Genomic DNA, 15,071 nt, shown 5'->3' with positions numbered 1-15,071 from the left:
AAATTTGACCAACTTCCAAAATTTTCTAAAATGATATAGAGAAATACCAAGGGTTACATTTTATTCTGAAAATCAAAAATTTATTTGCAAAACTAAACTGATCAAGCATAAAAGAATGGTATTTATAATGAAGAATTTACTTTTCAAAAACTGAATTCATTATATGTCAAAGAAAAAAGATTGCAAATGTAAACAAAGGAATTATTCATGCAACAAAGTAAAGGTATGGATATCTACAAATGAAAAGTAAGTGTGAAATGGAAAAAACCCTCCTTCAAGGTGGGTAGATAGCATCATTACTGTCCACTTCTTCCACCACTAGTCCATTAACTCCTTCATGAAACTTCCTTAGCCAATGTCCATTCACTTTGGAAATTCGACCAGTAGACACCTCCTGTATCTCAATCACTCCATAAGAAAAAATGTTAGTAACACAAAAAGGGTCCTCCCATCTTGATCTTAACTTACTCTTTATCAGTTTAAGATGAGACCTATATAAAAGTACTTTGTTACCAATTTAGAATTCTTTTACCACAATGTGCTTGTCATGAAAGCTCTTGGTCTTTTCTTTGTAGATCCGTGAGTTCTCATATGCCTCCAACATAATTTCCTCAAGTTCTTGAAGTTGCAATTTCCTTTCCTCCCCAGCTAAGCTAGCATCAATGTTGCATGCTTTTACTGCCCAATAAGCTCTATGCTCAACTCCATTGATAGATAACAAGCTTTTCCATACACAATCCTGTATGGAGACATTCCTATAGGGGTCTTATAAGTAGTGTGGTAAGCCCATAACACATCTTCAATCCTTCTACTCCAATCTTTCCCATCAGGTCTCAATGTATTTTCCAGAATAGATTTGACCTCTCTATTTGACACATCAACTTGCCCATTTTTCTGAGGGTGATAGGGAGTAGAAATCTTATGCGCCACCTCGTACTTGTTTAACAAAGCTTTCATGCACCTATTACAAAAGTGAGACCCTTGATCACTAATGATCGCCCTGGGTAATCCAAACTTACAGAATATGTGTGACCTGACAAAACTAACAATAACTGAAGAGTTATCAGTCCTAGTGGGAATGACCTCCACCCATTTAGAAACATAAGAAACTATAACTAAAATGTATAGAAATATGAAAGAGACAGGAAATGAACCCATAAAATTGATACTACATACATCAAAAATCTCACATAACAATATAAACTATTGAGGCATTTCATTCCTAGGTCCTATGTTCCCAGTTCGCTAACACCTATCATGTGATTTATAAAAAAAATGTATGCATCATGAAACAAGGTGGGCCAATATAAACCACACTCTAATACCTTCCTACCAGTCCTTTGGGGTCTGAAATGACCACTATACTCTAAAGAATGACAAAAAGTGAGTATAGAATGAAACTCATAATCAGGAATGCTTCTAATGATCTGATCACTGTGAAATTTCAACAAATAAGGGTCATCCCACACATAAGACTTCGCATCATTTTTTAATTTGTTCTTTTGAGCTTTTGTAAATTGTGTAGGAAAGACATGTGCTACTAGAAAATTAACTAGATCTGCATACCATGGTGGCTCACCATGCATGAGTAGAAGTTGCTCATCTGGAAATGCATCAGCAATAGTTGTGTGGTTGTTGACGTTCCGCAAGTGTATGGAAATGACGTAAGTAATAATAAAAGATATCGTATCCACAGGGACTGGAATAACCATTAAAGATGTCTCAACACGAGTTAGCTAAACAACTAATCAATTTATTCACAAAGGCAAAGTGTAACTATGAAAAGTAAAACAATAGAATAAGAAACACGAATATGGGTAATGATAAAGGGATGTTCTAGGAGCTTTGGTTTCTTTGTAAGGATATTCAATGTAAATGATCTACCAAATCTTATTCCTTAATTGTCTGTCATTTGTAGAAGGTTGTCGGTTCTCTCTTGTAATAGACAATCGGCCTAGGACTGAAATATATCTAAATGTGATCAATTAGGAATGAACCTTATGTTGTCCGTACACAGGCTTGCCTGTCACGTACGCCCTTCAGATAATCAACATAAGAATTCATCGCTTCTCAACCTCATTAAGATATAAAAATTAATGCATACAATCTATCCTACCCTCTTGAATAACCTAATTTTCCTTTCAAGATTACCCCTCAAACGTCCTTACACAGGCTTGTTCCTGTCATGAACGCCCCTCAAAAAATCGAATGAGAAACAATCTCTACAAGATCCCCAAGATATTCAAACATTCAACCAAACATGGTAATTAGGTCCAAACACAACAATTCACACAAGATCAAATGAATACAAATAGGGCAAAATCAAAGAAATAGGAATTTCGCAAATCCACAAGAGTTTTACATCAAATCATCCTTACAATTACTCCCTCCATCCTAGAACAAAAGATCTACTCCATAAAATGAGGTACGAAATCTGAAGAGAAGAAGATTACAAACATTCTTGATCCCAAATCCAAGACAAGAGAGAAAAAAAGCTTATCTACGATAAAGCATGTCTTCGGATCCAATCCTCAATTCCCGGAGTCAATGCCTTGAAGATCTCCCCTCGAATCACTGCAAAATCCCTCCAAGATGGAGAAGAATCGCCCAAATCTTGCTCTCTCCCAAAGGGGAGAAGATCCCCTTTCAAATCTTGAAGAAGGCCTTATATAGAAGGGGGGTTTGGGCGTCACACGACCCCGAGACACGGCCGTGTGAAGCTCACACGGCCTGGCTCACTCCTCTCACTGCCTATCTCACACGGCCGTGTGGTGTACACGGCCGGGCATGCATCTGCCACTGCTCCCCTTGCACGATCATGTAGATCTACACGACCTGCACTACCTCCAGCTCTTAAACTCCTGCACGGGCGTGTGGTGCATATAGCCAAGGCATTCTTGGGCTCTAGAAATGCTGCACGGCCGTGTAGATCTATATGGCCATGTACAGCTTCAGTTCTGGATGGCTTGCAAGGCTGTGTGGTGCACACGACCACGAACCTTCTTGGCTTCAAACCTGGCACAACCGTGTGATGCTCACACGACCATGGCTTCTTCCTTCTCTGCTGCAGCCACATGGGTGGTGATCACCACACGGCCTGGGCAAACCCCCATGTCATGGCCGTGTGGCACACAGGGCGTGTGCCTTCCTTCTTCGTTCAAGTGTCAAATCCTCTCCAAAAATGACTCCTACACACAGAAAATGCCCAAAAAGCAGATCTCCGAACAAAAAGAGTAAATATGCTGAAAGGAAAGCTGGAAGTATGCAAATGCATAGATAAAGCATGCACGAAGTACGTAAATGTGCGTCAAAACATGCTAAACAAGTGTATACAATCCACACACATCACACCCCCAGACTTAAACCTTTGCTTGTCCTCATGCAAAATGCCGCAATCTAAATTCATATGTTTTACAATGCTCTCATATCCCTAATGCATTCTCCTAACTCTATCAAAAAGTTTCATTAACAAGCATGATCATGGAAATAAGTTAAGTATGGCTCAAGCATAAGTCTCTTGTGCACAGTGTAAGGTAACTCAAAACTCTTCAAGTTTCAATCAATGTCCTAGTCAAGTCGTCATCAAATTTAAATTCCTAATGTTTTCGGTGATAGACAAGTAACCAGTAATAGTCACTTACTTGCCACACACTTGGTTCATATTTCTCAATCAACTCAAGGTCTCAAAGGCGTGCTCAATCTCAAGAGAAGCTAAGCAGTCATTTCCCCAGTAACCTAACTCGGTCTCAAAGAGGTGACTTGCTAGATTCCACTCACGACAACTGTTTTTTTATATCCCTTATTCACTTTTTTCCTTTTTTTTAATAAGTATTTGCATTGTGCAAAACTTATTCACAAATGTACTTTTAGCACAAATGTTGGGATATTTTGATTTTTCCAAATGAGCTTACATGATTTGAGCCTCATCCAGTAACCAAAATGAAGTTTGAGAAATCACCATGGAAACCAAGTACTAAACAAACAAGATGAATCATGACTAATTCAATGATATCAACCATTCAAGCATCAAGTAGAAGTGAAGTGAAGATAAGATTCTTAAGGTCAAGCCAAAACTAAAACTCATCTCCATAAGATACTTAGCTTATTCATGCTATCCAAGATAGAGAAAAGAGGTTCATTAAGCATACTACTAGCATCACTTAAAACATCATGAAGCTAGATAATGAACGTGCTAACATTTACTTTAAGACATGAAAACATAAAAATGGAGTTTGATCTTCTCAAGATGTATGCCACAAAAAATCAAAATAAAATGCAAGACATAAGCAAAAACAAAAACAAACAAAGCAAATCAAATGCATCTAATGCATCCCCCCAGACTTAAACTTTTCATTGTCCCAATGAAAACTAAAAACAATGTGGAGAAGATTTATGAAATTTAGAGAAGTTATCAAGCGATGAGCTCCAAATGATTGATATTCATGTTTTTAAAAATATTACTTAATCCAATGCTCATATTCCTCCACAACTTTGAATTCTACAAAAAGAAAAAGATAGATAAGAAAAATTAAGTAGAGAGTATGATATATTATCAATGAAGTAAAAAGAAACTAGAAAGAACTAAAGACATAAAAGAAAACAAGGGAAATGAACTTGGGTTGCCTCCCAAGAAGCGTTTGTTTAAGGTCATTAGCTCGACCACCTCATTAGATTCATCTAAATTTCGCTCTTGGAGGGGTAAGATATTTTAGAACCCTCTTACCAGGGGTTCTTATTATGGAGAGAGCTTTCATCAATGGAGTTACAAAGTAAAGTATAACTCTCTCCATCTTTGTCTTTTAAAAGTTTTTTCAGGTGGTCGAAGACGGTTCAGATTGAGCTTCCAATCATTAGCCCAAGTGAAATCTGCACATGCAAAGAAAGTACAAATCTCCCACAAATATATTAGATAAGATAGAGACATAACCATCTTAAGATAAGCAGAATAAGAAATAAAAACTGAATCATATCCAACAAAGTCAATGATAGGTACCTCTATAAAATTTTCCAAAAGATCACAAGAAGTACTAACCTTGCTTTGTTGAGAGATGCCTGATATTTCTAAACATGTGAATGTGATTTCCTCTGAATCAAATGATGGTTCTGGCTCTGGCTCTGGCTCAAGTGTTGGTGATATCAAAGATGGTGATTCTTGAGACTCAACCATATCTACATGAGTCCCTACACATTGGTCCACAGCATGCTCAATCCTTGCAACTCTTACACCATCTAAGGATTGTGTGGACAAAGGAGGTGATTCTTGAGATGCTGCTTCCACAACATAGCTCCCTACACATTGTTCCATATCAACATCATCAACACAAACATTAAAAAACAAACCAACATCAATATCCTCAATAGAAGAATCAACTATAGGAGGATCAATAACTTCACTTGCAATTTTAAGTTGATCTACCACATCACATTCATCATCTGAAAAATTCAATTTCACTATTTCCAATAAAACCTGGAGGTAGATCTAAAAACTTGTTATCCACTGCATTATTATCACAATCCTCATCTGAAGAGTCTTCATCTTTATACACACTATGAAATCTGCACTCAACCTTACCAGTATCACAAAATTTTTTAAAGTCATTGTTCTCATTGACCCCCACTAACCTTTGTGGAAAAGGAATCCTTAGCGAAGGTCTTGGGGAAGGTACTTCTAACTTCCCATATTCCCTTTTAGCTTGTGGAGGAGATTCAACTTACATATCTAGTGTTGGTATGATCAATCGTTGAGGAAAAGGTACTTATGGCACTTGGAAACCTCCTGGAATAATGGAACTGAGTGTTAGATCCCGTGGTAGTTTTGATGTGATCAACCAAGTTGGTTAGGTCCTGCTTTGTGTTTGATCCCTGTGTCTGAGTGTGCAGGAGCTTAGGAGCACAGGAAGTCGAGCGGAAGACGCAGCTAGTGAGAAGGACGGTATGGGAAGGGAGCCGACGGGCTCAGTGCGTCCGAAGGACGAGAGAGCTGTGGAAGAGTACTCCGGTGGGCGTGAAGAGCGTGTGCGGCGTTTGAGGGATGTTAAGCCGGGACGAAAGGCTGCTCGAGGAGAAGGCCAGAAATTGGGTTCGGGTGAGCCCTATTTCGGTTGGCCAAAATCACCCAAAAGAACGGAGCGTCGGAAGCTGAAGAAAGCCAACGCAAAAGAAGTTGAGCTGGGTAAAATAGCTCAAGGCGCCTTCAAGCTGCCTTGAAGGCGCCTTCAACTTGAAGGCGCCTTAAGCTTGGTCAAATAGACCGTTTGCGCAGCGGATAAAGTTTTATCCGCTGAACCCTTGGAGGCGCCTTGGACCCCTATTGGAGGCGCCTTGGACCTTCGAGATCAGATTTCCAGAGGCTATTTAAAGGCCCCTGGAGCTAGGAATTCACAACAACTTCCACATTCAACTCTGTAAGCATTTCCTAGCAGTAGTTCTGAGCCATTAGAGTGTAAAAGGCTTCTCCGCATTCAGCAAAGGAGAATTTTCTTAGTGTGCTTTCTTACTGCCCTGGATTAACAACCCTCTTGATTGTAACTAGGTTAAATTCTGTTTCTGCTTTTATTTCAGCCTTTATTTTATTTACTATTGCATCAATTGAGTTGAAATCCGAGGAGGGTAGTTTTATTTTTATTTACAGCAATTCACCCCCCCTACCTTGCCGGCCTCCACTACACCTACAATTGGTATCAGAGCTTGATCGCCTCAGAAGGACTAACCGCCAACTGAAGCACTACGATCAAGACGATGGCCGGAGCGAACATCCATCCCTCGAAGTTTGACGGAGATTTCGCTACATGGAAGTGAAAAATGGAGGTATTCTTTAAAACAGACTTTGATATTTTAATTACTATGAAATATGGTTTGGCTGCTCCTAAAGACAAAGAAGAAAACACGTGGAGTAAGAAGGAGCAAGCCGATTTCGTCGCCAACGGAAAAGCTGAATTCCACCTCCTCAGCGTTCTGTCACCTCAAGAGGTAAGTCGGATCGGAAGCTACGACTCAGTGAAAGATCTCTGGGAGAAATTCCTAGAGCTTCACGAAGATACCTCTGAAGTGAAGCTGGCGCGACGCGACATCCTCCGAACACAACTAACAAACCTCCAGATGAACAACGGCGAGAAGGTAGCGCAACTCCAAGCAAGAATCAAGGAGCTGATAACGCAACTAACGAACCTTGGAGAAGAAGTAACCAACCGGGATTCCATCCAATACACGCTCAATGCCTTCCCGAGAACTCCAGAGTGGGCCTCCTTAGTAGATGCGTACTACATCTCTAAGGACCTCGAGGTAAGTACTTTAGAACAATTGTTTTCCACTTTTGAACTTCACGAATCTCGAGTTTTAGAGCCCAATGGAGTAGAGAAGACCAGTCAGAACATTGCCTTAAAGGCAAAAATGAGCAGTTCTGACTCTGAAGCCTCAGTCGACGGAGCCGAAATGACACTACTGGTAAGACGCTTCAATAAGTTTTTCAGTACTAATAAATTTAAATCGCAGAGACATCATCGAAAAAAGAGGACGGTTCGTTGCTACAACTGCAACGAAGAGGGGCACATCAAAGATGACTGCCCAAAGCTAAAGAGAAAGGAGAAAGAAAGGGAAAAGTCAAAATACAAGAAACCAGAACCCTCCAAGCACAAGAACCTGAAGGCTACCTGGTCAGACTCGTCATCCCCTGAGTCAGAAGTCGAAGAATTCTCAGGATTAGCTCTACTAGCTAACCATCAGCTAGAAGAAACATCTAGCTCAGAGATGAGCATCGATGAAGGGGGAGGAACATCAAAAGAAGAAAGCAGCAGTGAAGGGGGAGCGTCACCAGATCAAGTAAGTAAGGTACGTAATCTAACCCCGTCTCAGTCTTTTCGATTTATTAAATCACTTTCTAAAGACTTATTCGAATTAGAAAAAGAAAATAAAGAATTGAAAATGAAATTAGCAAAAGCATGTCCATTTGAGATGTACGATAGTATAAAATCAGAAAATGATAAATTAAAATTAGAAATTGAAAAATTGAAATCTGATGCATGCTTAAATAAATTTCCTAAATCAAAATTAAGAACTTATGGAAAATTAAATTGGTACATTAGAAAACACCAGGGTCAACTTAGAAATGTGCCCAAAAATCATATACCCCCTAAGTTTTTGACCAACCCTGTAGGAAGGAACCTTTATTGGGTTCCAAAATCACTGCTAGTTTAAATTTCTCTTTTAGTTAAAAGCTTACAGTGAGAAAATTAAACATTGAAATTCTTTATGGAAGCTTTGTCTAAGGAAGTGGTTGTTGCTCCAATAACTAAGAAGGCCTAGTGCCTCGCCATTACCTGGAAGCTAAAATATTGAAAGAAAATGTTTAATTAACTTTCTGAAAAAGCATTAAAAACAAGAATTAAATAATGCTTTGAAAGTTTATCAACCATTTTTTTCTTAGAAACTTTTCTTGCAAATTCTGACTTAGAAATTTTTTTGGGAACATTCAAAAAAGTTTACTTAGGATTTTTTTTAATTAATTGACTTAGAATTTTTTTTGGGAAAATTTAGTTTAACTTAGAAATATTTTTTTGTAAAATTCTAAAAATTCATTTTTGCTTAGAAAGTTTAACTTAGATTTTTTTTTTCCAAAAAAATTCATTTTTGCTCAGAATTTTTCTACCTTAATATTCTCTTGTTGGAACCCCATTTTTGCTGTGATCAAAGGGGGAGAGAAAGGTACAAGTTTAGGGGGAGTACGGAAAATTAAAAAATTAAAAATTTTAATATTTTTTCAAAACTGTGTTGCAATTTTATTTATTACAAATTTATGCTTAAATATGTTAGTTTAGTAATTTCCTTTAAAATTACTATTTATGTCTATTTTAACCCTAACTTGAACTTGGGTTGATGCACATCAAAAAGGGGGAGATTGTTAGACCCCGTGGTTGTTTTGATGTGATCAACCAAGTTGGTTAAGTCCAGCTTTGTGTTTGATCCCTGTGTCTGAGTGTACAGGAGCTTAGGAGCACAGGAAGTCGAGCAGAAGACGCAGCTAGCGAGAAGGACGACATGGGAATGGAGCCGACGGGCTCGGTGCATCCGAAGGACGAGAGAGCTGCGGAAGAGTACTTCGGTGGGCGTGAAGAGCGTGCGCGGCATTCGAGGGGTGTTAAGCCGGGACGGAAGGCTGCTCGAGGAGAAGGATGGAAATTGAGTTCGGGTGAGCCCTATTTCGGTTGGCCGAAATCACCCAAAAGAATGGAGCGTCGGAAGCTGAAGAAAGCCAACGTAAAAGAAGCTGAGCTGGGTAAAACAGCTCAAGGCGCCTTCAAGCTGTTGGTCCCCGTGGGTGTTTTGATGTGATCAACCAAGTTGGTTAGGTCCTGCTGTGTTTGATCCCTGTGTTTGAGTGTGCAGGAGCTTAGGAGCACACGAAGTCGAGCGGAAGACGCAGCTAGCGAGAAGGACGTCACGGGAAGGGAACCGATTGGCTCAGTGCGTCCGAAGGACGAGAGAGCTGCGGAAGAGTACTCCGGTGGAGTGATAAGAACGTGCACGACGTTCGAGGGACGAGAAGCCGGACAGAAGCCTGCTCGAGTAGAAGGCCGGGAATTGGGTTCAGGTGAGCCCTATTTTGGTTAGCCGCAATCACCCAAAAGAACGGAGCTTCGGAAGCCAAAGCGAAGAAGAAAAGGAGACAAAAGAGGTTGAAATTACTGTAGCAGAAATTACTGTAGCAAGAACCTTGAAGGCACCTTAAACATATTGAAGGCGCCTTAAACATATTCAAGGCGCCTTCAACATTGAAGGCATCTTGAAAGGCTTGTTTAAGGCGCCTTGAGCCTAGTCAGTTTGACCGTTTGCACTGCAGATAAAGTTTTATCCGCTGACCGAGCTGGAGGCGCCTTGAGCCTTGTTGGAGGCGCCTTGGACTCTCGGGATAAGATTTCCAGGACCTATATAAAGGCCCCTGGAGCTAGGAAAGTAACAACAACTCAAGCAATCATTGTGTAGCCATTCCTAGCAATAGTTCTAAGCTTCCAAAGTGTAAAAGGCTTCTCCGCCTTCAGTAAAGGAGATTTTTCTACTGAGCTTTTTCTTACTGCCCTGGATTAACAACATCCTTGGTTGTAACCAGGTTAAATCCTGTCTACTACTTAATTTATATTTCTTTGCTTGTTTTAATTTTACTATTGCTTTTCTGAGTTGAAATCCGAGGAGGGTTTCATTTTTGTTTTCAGCAATTCACCCCCTTCTTGCCGGCCTCCGCTGCACCTACAATTAGTATCAGAGCCTGACCGCTCAGAAGGACTAACCGCCGACTGACTCACAACGATCAAAATGATGGTCGGAGACAGTGACTACCCACCTGCATTCGAGGGGGAGTTTGCTTCATGGAAGCAAAAGATGGAGGTATACCTTAACTCTGATTTTTCTATTTATTTAATAATTAAATTTGGTTATGAAGCACCAAAGAAAGCAAACGGAGAAGAGCTCGAGAAATACCTCTGGAACGAGAAGCAACGTGATGAGTTTATGGCAAATGCACGGGCTGAATTTCATCTTCTAACCACAATACCAAATAAAGATCTCGACAAAGTCGGAGAGTACAATAGCGCAAAAGAACTTTGGGAAAAGTTCTTAAAACTCCATGAAGAACAAATTGAAGTTGAATCCGACTCCTCGATGGACATTGATCCGACGTCAGAAGAGTCCGAAACTGAGGTAAGTGCCGAGATAGAACCAGTAACCGAACTCCAACTTAAAGACCTAGAATGCTCATCACAAATGAGAATCGATGAAGGGGGAAAAACATCAGAAGACTAAAACAACTCAACAGGGGAAGAATCAACCACCGACAAGGTAAGTCAGGTATGGTCTTCACCTCTTGGCAAATTAATTGTTTCAATTGAAATATTGCCGAAAGGTTTTCGTGAATTACAAATTATTTCATCGAAAGAATATTTTAAATTAAAAACTGAAAAACTATTAAAGAATATTGAGTTAAAAGACACAATTTGTCAATTAAAAGATTTTGACAAACTAACAATAGAAAATGTACAATTTTTTGCATGCTCAATATTTTTTGTCATAATTCTAAAAAATTGTGAATTAAGAACTTATGAGAAGTTAAAATGGAAATTTAAAAATCATAATATTTTATCTTAATTGAAATATTAGACTTAGCGCTTTCAGAGAAGAAAATTAAACAGTAAATTTCTTTATAAACCTTTGTCAAGAAAGTGGTTGTTGCTCCAATAACCAAGAAGGCCTAGTGCCTAGCCACGATCTGGAAGTTGAAATATTGAAATGAAAGATTTAATTAACGTTCTGAAAAAGCATTTAAAAATTAGAATTAAATAATGCTTTGAACGTTTAATTAAACATTTTTGAATATTTTGTTTATAATTCATTTTTAGAAATATTTTTTCTTGGAAAAATTCTAAAGACTTAATTTGCTTTTTGACTTGATTTTTTTTAAAAATCCTTAGAATTTCTTTTTCGAAATATTCTTCTGGAAAATTCTAAAAGTTCATTTACTAGGATTTTTTTTAAAAAAAATTCAAAAAGTCTTTTAACTTAGAATTTTTTTTCAAAAAATTCATTTTGGGTAGAAATATTTTTTCTGGAAAGTTCTGGTTGAAAATTCATTTACTTAGAATTTTTTTAAAAAAACTTCCCTCTAATTAGGACCCCATTTTTGCTGTGATCAAAGGGGGAGAGAAAAGTACAAGTTGAGGGGGAGTTAGGAAAATTAAAATTTTTCTTTCTAACTATATTGCAATTTTATTTTATTGCAAAACTTATGCTTAATATGTTAGTTTAGTAATTTTTCTTTAAAATTACTTTTTGTGTCTATTTTTACCCTAACTTGAACTTGGGTTGATGGACATCAAAAAGGGGGAGATTGTTGGTCCTCGTGGGTGTTTTGATGTGATCAACCAAGTTGGTTAGGTTCTGCTGTGTTTGATCCCTGTGTCTGAGTGTGCAAGAGCTTAGGAGCACAGGAAGTCGAGTAGAAGACGCAGCTAGCGAGAAGGACGGCACGGGAAGGGAGCCAATTGGCTCAGTGCGTCCGAAGGACGAGAGAGCTGTGGAAGAGTACTCCGGTGGAGCGAGAAGAACGTGCGCGGCGTTCGAGGGACGAGAAGTCGGACGGAAGCCTGCTCGAGGAGAAGGCCGGGAATTGAGTTCGGGTGAGCCCTATTTCGGTTGGCCGCAATCACCCAAAAGAACGGAGCTTCAGAAGCCAAAGCGAAGAAGAAAAGGAGAGAAAAGAGGCTGAAATTACTATAGCAGAAATTACTGTAGCAGGAACCTTGAAGGCGCCTTAAACATATTGAAGGCACCTTAAACATATTCAAGGCACCTTCAACATTGAAGGCGCCTTGAAAGGCTTGTTTAAGTCGCCTTGAGCCTGGTCAGTTTGACCGTTTGCACTGCGGATAAAGTTTTATCCGCTGACCGAGCTGGAGGCGCCTTGAACCTTGTTGGAGGCGCCTTGGACTCTCGGGATAAGATTTCCAGGACCTATATAAAGGCCCATGGAGCTAGGAAAGTAACAACAACTCAAGCAATCATTGTGTAGCCATTCCTAGCAATAGTTCTAAGCTTCCAAAGTGTAAAAGGCTTCTCCGCCTTCAGCAAAGGAGATTTTTCTACTGAGCTTTTTCTTACTGCCCTGGATTAGCAACCTCCTTGGTTGTAACCAGGTTAAATCCTGTCTACTACTTAATTTCTATTTCTTTGCTTGTTTTAATTTTACTATTGCTTTTCTGGGTTGAAATCCGAGGAGGGTAGTTTAAGTTTTGTTTTTAGCAATTCACCCCTCTCTTGCCGGCCTCCGCTGCACCTACACAAGCTGCCTTGAAGGCGCCTTCAGCTTGAAGGTGCCTTCAAGGCTGATGAAGGCGCCTTAAGCCTGGTCAAACAGACCGTTTGCGCAGCGGATAAAGTTTTATTCGCTGAACCCTTGGAGGCGCCTTGGACCCCTATTGGAGGCGCCTTGGACCTTCGAGATCAGATTTCCAGAGGCTATTTAAAGGCCCCTGGAGCTAGGAATTCACAACAACTTCCACATTCAACTCTGTAAGCATTTCCTAGCAGTAGTTCTGAGCCATTAGAGTGTAAAAGGCTTCTTCGCCTTCAGCAAAGGAGAATTTTCTTAGTGTGCTTTCTTACTGCCCTGGATTAACAACCCTCTTGGTTGTAACCAGGTTAAATTCTATTTCTACTTTTATTTCAGCCTTTATTTTATTTACTATTGCATTAATTGAGTTGAAATCTGAGGAGGGTAGTTTTATTTTGTTTACAGCAATTCACCCCCCCTCTTGCCGACCTCCGCTGTACCTACACTGAGTTCATGTGGTTTTCTATTGTTCTTCTCCTCAATTCTAAATATGTCATTCTTCAGAAATTCTTCATGATTCTTGCCACTTCTCAACTTAAGATCATTATCATTTACACTAGATCTTGTCTGCGAAGGAGGGGAATCTTCTTTAAACTATTTTGAAACAATACTTTCAATCTTTGCCCCCAAATGTTTGAACTCCTTATTCCGTGACTTGTGAATTTCAACATTCTTGGGTGGTTGAGCTGCATTTTGTTTGACAGGCTCTCTTGTATTTATAGCTTTTACTTCCTGAATATTTAAGGGAGATTCCATCCAACTTTTGCTCGACCATCCATGGAGGTTCAATGCCACCAGATCAATTAATATATAAGCTTCTTCTATACTTTTATCCATAAAATTTCCAGCTGATGAATCTAACAAGTACTTATCTGAAAAAGAAATTCCCCCATAGAATATATGTAAAATCAGTCATTTCTCCAAACCATGATGAGGGCACTGTCTTTGGAGACTCTTGAATCTGTCCCATGCTTCAAATAATGATTCTCCATATGCCTGAGCAAAATTCATAATGCAATTCCTCATATAAATTGTCCTATTTGGAGAAAAAAAATGATTCATAAATTCTTCTCCAATTGTTCCCAATTTGTGATGTTTTGAGAATGGAGAGAATATAACCAAGTCCTTGCTTATGATACTGAAAGGAAATGCCATCAATCGAACTACATCCGCTGAGACACCCTCATAGTTCACCATATCACAAAGCTCTAGAAATGTCTCAATGTGAAGATAAGGACTTTCTGATGCTTCTCCTCCAAATTTATGATATTGTATCATGAAAATTAACTCTGGGTCTAGTTGGAAATTTTCTGCTTCAATATGAGGCTGCACAATGGGAGATAAAAATCTTGCAGAAATGTGCAGCGAAATCTCTTAAGGCCCTGCTTGACATGTTAGTGCTCATGGATATTCAAGAAAAAATATTAGAAGAAAAAAATTGAAGAATCAAAGACAAGAAATAAAATGCAATATGAAAAGCAAGAAAGAAAACACATAATTTAAACTACAAGAAAGAAAGTGCATAATGAAAACAAGAAAGAAAAGACAAAAGGAAAAAAGAAAAATGTCTAGAATAATTCATATGCTAATCAACTAATGTTAATCGAAAACAGAGTTAACAAGAAGTAGTAACAAGAAGTAGAAAGATATACAAGATGAAAACAGAATTCTAAAGATTAGTTACAACTATGCTAATGAAAAGAAAAGAAAGGTTATGTTTAGTCTAACCCAATTGATAATCTCTAATGTTATAGCGCAACCCCCGGCAACGACGGCAAAAACTTGTTGACGTTCCGCAAGTGTACGGAAATGTCGTAAGTAAAAATAAAAGATATCGTATCCACAGGGACTGGAATAATCACTAAAGATGTCTCAACACAAGTTAGCTAAACAGCTAATCAATTGATTCACAAAGGCAAAGTGTAACTATGAAAAGTAAAACAAAAGAATAAGAAACAAGAATAAGGGTAATGATAAAGGGATGTTCTAGGAACTTTGGTTTCTTTATAAGGATATTCAATGTAAATGATCTACCAAATCTTATTCCTCAATTGTCCGTCATTTGTAGAAGGTTGTCGGTTCTCTCTTGCAATAGACAACCGACCTATGACTGAAATATATCTAAATGTGATCAATTAGGAATGAACCCTATGTTGTCCTTACACGGGCTTGCCTGTCATGTGCGTCTCTCGGATAA

The 15,071-nt window shown here is 38.9% G+C and overlaps 1 non-coding gene across 1 annotated transcript; it reads left to right on the top strand.

Annotated features, from left to right (window-relative positions):
• Positions 1–13,796: 13,796 nt before the first annotated feature.
• Positions 13,797–13,902, top strand: LOC122013119. The gene has a single exon (XR_006120460.1). It is a non-coding gene; the product is annotated as a small nucleolar RNA R71 (small nucleolar RNA).
• The last annotated feature ends 1,169 nt before the right edge of the window (positions 13,903–15,071 follow it).

Source organism: Zingiber officinale, chromosome 8A (assembly GCF_018446385.1).
Source record: "Zingiber officinale cultivar Zhangliang chromosome 8A, Zo_v1.1, whole genome shotgun sequence".
Taxonomy (NCBI): Eukaryota; Viridiplantae; Streptophyta; class Magnoliopsida; order Zingiberales; family Zingiberaceae; genus Zingiber; species Zingiber officinale.
The sequence above is the reverse complement of the archived record's forward strand: the minus strand, read 5'-3'. Positions and strand labels throughout refer to the sequence as shown.